The following is a 3,549-nucleotide window of genomic DNA, read 5'->3' as shown; positions in this document are numbered from 1 at the left end:
CAGTAAAATGAAGGTTAGTGAAGAGGATTTTTGTATCTTACCTGTAAACTGAAGCCCCAGAATCAGAAATAAAAACATTTTAATCCATCTGAGTTCAACCATCGTGCTTCTTTGTCTTTCTCTCTGTCTCGTTCTCTCACTCTCAACTCTCAAAATGCAGAAATAAACTATCTACTTCCTTTAATGAGCAAAGTGTCTCCTCCTCTTTGCGGCATCAGTCTTTTTTTCTCACTTGTAAATTAACAACTTTTTAGTCGGAGCATATTCACTTTAAATTGTAACGTTTTTGTAATTTACATGAAAGCTATCACTCACATCTGCAGTATCTTATATAATCTCCTATATCTATATAAGATCTTAAATTATAATCAGCCAAGAGTAAATACAAGAAGGATTAGATAGTGTAGAAGTTAAGGCTGTATGTGTCCATCCAATCACAACACACTTCCTCTACACTGCTGCATTTCAAATTACTTCCTGTTTTCTCACATCTTGTGCACAAGACATGTATTTACATTTATTGATTTCCTTCTAAAGAAACCCATTTTCTGTAGCATCCCAATATTGGTCAAGACACATATCACATAACTGCAACATCTGGCAAACATCCTGTGAAACTGGGATGTAATCATGGATCACAAGGTAAAGAAATATGTTTCTGCATTCAGAGCAGCCATTTTAAACTATATTAAGATTCAACAAGTGCACACTGTGTTCGGTACCAGGGTGTGTTTGTGACAATGACATGTTTGACTTCCTATTAATAAAAAGAGGAAGTTGAACGTGTGAAGATCGATGCTCTCAACTTACAGAGTCTGTACAGTAGTTTGTGTTGTAGAGACATTTAGTCTGTTTTATTCTGTTTTCTGTCAGGTGTTGAATTCACTGTAAGTTGACAGAGTTCATCCCAATTTCATCCAAACAGTCTTTTTATCAGCAAGAACAGAAGCTACAGACATGATGCCATGATGCATTTCTGTCAATGACGTGTTTGACCTCATGAAAGGAAGAAGACAAAAACTGAGGAAGTTGAACGTGTGAAGATTATTTTTTAAGATAAATGTTTGCAGCAATGCATCTCTTCTTTCTGTATATACTGTTTATTAGAAAACAGACAGGGTTCATGGTGATGTTTGACAGCACACATGAACAGACTGATGAAGAGTCAAACTTTGAGTCTAGATGCTCATAATGCAACATGGTGATGCTGTAGCTGCTGGAAAGAACAGATGAGATGATGTTTTAGTGGTTTGACACCTTTTAGTTCCTCATTTTATCTTTGCAGTTCATTTTTTCTGAGAAATGAGAGACGTGTGAAGTCTTTTGGTGAGAACCTGGAAACAACAGCAGCACAACACTGTTTGTACATGAAATAAGTACAAAACACATTAAAATTAAATGGTAAACATTACTTTATTTGTATATTAAGTTGAAAAGAGATATAATATAGAGAAGACTGTTACTGACTGCAGGAAGACTCATTCAAACCAAACACATGTTGGACTCCTGATAAACATGTTAACAACAATCATGAATGAAAGTTAAAATGATTTCTTCTGTACAATTAAACATGAAACTGAGCTTCAGCTGCTGCAACTTAAAAAGCAGCCAAAAAGTCTTAAAGTCAAAATTAAGGTCTAAATTCCTCCACTTGAAGCAGATTCAAGGAAGTTAAATGAGTGAAAACATGAGAAAAGATAGCGGCATAATGCAGCAAAAGACATTTCATAAAACTCACACTCTGCTTCTTACATAACTAGAAATAAAAGCCAGATGTTAATATTCTTGTCAAACTAAAAAGTGTCTCAGGACAGAAAACATATGAACATTTCTTATTTACACTCCAGACAGCCTCCTTTGAACACAGTGCTACTAGTTAACTCACTACACCCCCTGCTGGACAAATAAAGCTATTACAATAATAAATCCTGAAAATCATCATAAAAACGGTCAAAATCTCAAAGTGATCTTATGATTCTTTCTTTATGTAAAGAATTCAACTACTCATGTAAAACTGAGAGGATATTAATGATATAACAGTCAGGGAGTCGTTTCTCTGGTGAGCTGATGTTGGTGTGGAAGTTGTTGATCAGTTTTCAGAGTTCACCGCACAATCATCATATTCATCATCTTCATCATTCATCTCCTGTGAAAAACAACACAAAGAAACAAAAAGTCTGACACACTCATGCTGAAAACTAACAAATCACAACCCAACTTCTATGACCTTTAGGTTTCTGCTGCTGCACATTAAGCACAGGCGGGGAGTTCTGGTCCTCTGCAATGAGGCCAACGTGGAAGTAACTTAAAACTGCATTCTATCAAAAGGCCACCAGGGGGCGACTGTTTTGGTGTCAAAAGGACTTCCGTCTCTATACAAGTCAATGGAGAATTCACCAACTTCTCACTTGATTTCTAACCTCAGTAAACGTTTTCAAAATGTGTTTATGGTCTCAATCGCTAGTTTAAAGCCTTCTTCAATGCAGTATGATGTTCATTTGGGACATTTTGGCCTCCCTGATTTTATATGTGACGATAAAGCAGGGTATGCATTAGGGCGTGGCTACGTCATGTTTGACAGGTTGATTGGTTAACAGGTTCAGGAGGGCGCCTCATGCTCCTCCTGATGCCCATATAAGTAGAATCCGTGTTTTTATTTTTCCCAGCATGCACCTGACATTTTCAAAATGGCGCTGCTCAGATCCAATACTATTGGCTTCCGAGCAGCAGTCCACAAACCAATGGGTGACATCACGGATGTTTCATACATTTCTTATATACAGTCTATAATTCAGCACAATCAGAAATAATCTCACATATACAAATAAATGAATTTGAAAGAGCCTCGAACTCCCAGATTTTCCTCCCAGCTGACTGTTGAAGTTTTAAAAGTGAACACAGGTCACAGTGGAGTCAGCAGACCCTGAACGCACCATCAGATATTTACCTGACTGGCTGCTGGACCTGAACGCCTCGCTGTTCTGCTTCTTACTGAGTAAGAAACCTGCACAAACAAAAACAGTGAGACATTCACAGTCCTGCATTACAGTAACATGGACGTTATTAGTTGATTTTATACATCAACTCACAGTGTGGTCATCAGGTGGTCTCTGGTTCCCTGCTAAACAAATCAGAGGAACATTTCAGCTCTAAACTTACAGTTTGTGTTAATCAGACTGAACAAAGGTTGGTGAACATTTTCTCACCTCGAGCTCTGAAGTGACGAACAGTAACAACAGTGATGAGAACAGTAACAACAGTGATGAGGACGAATTCAACCACACGCATCACCAACATTATGTAGATCAGAGCAGAACAATCTGCACAAGCTGTAGAGTATTAATCACAGAAACAACATGAAAGTAAAGGAAGTTTGTACATGTGAAATATTTTGGCAGGTTGTCATATTTAAGAAGAAGGTTCATGTGTCTGTCACTTGAATTATATTTGAACAAATCTACTTATACAGGTGTATAATTTACATTCACAACTCCTGTTGATGAGTTAATGAACCAGTGTTAATAGATACAAATAAATAAAGCCACTTTA

At 37.1% G+C, this 3,549-nt stretch overlaps 1 long non-coding RNA gene across 1 annotated transcript; it reads right to left on the bottom strand.

Annotated features, from left to right (window-relative positions):
- Window positions 1–2,858: 2,858 nt before the first annotated feature.
- Window positions 2,859–3,307, bottom strand: LOC133997274 (uncharacterized). The gene is made up of 3 exons (XR_009927275.1): window positions 3,207–3,307; window positions 3,090–3,121; window positions 2,859–3,004 (listed from the first exon to the last, which is right to left on the bottom strand). It is a non-coding gene; the product is annotated as an uncharacterized LOC133997274 (long non-coding RNA).
- Window positions 3,308–3,549: the final 242 nt, after the last annotated feature.

Source organism: Scomber scombrus, chromosome 17, assembly GCF_963691925.1.
Source record: "Scomber scombrus chromosome 17, fScoSco1.1, whole genome shotgun sequence".
In the NCBI taxonomy this organism is placed as follows: domain Eukaryota; kingdom Metazoa; phylum Chordata; class Actinopteri; order Scombriformes; family Scombridae; genus Scomber; species Scomber scombrus.
The sequence above is the reverse complement of the archived record's forward strand: the minus strand, read 5'-3'. Positions and strand labels throughout refer to the sequence as shown.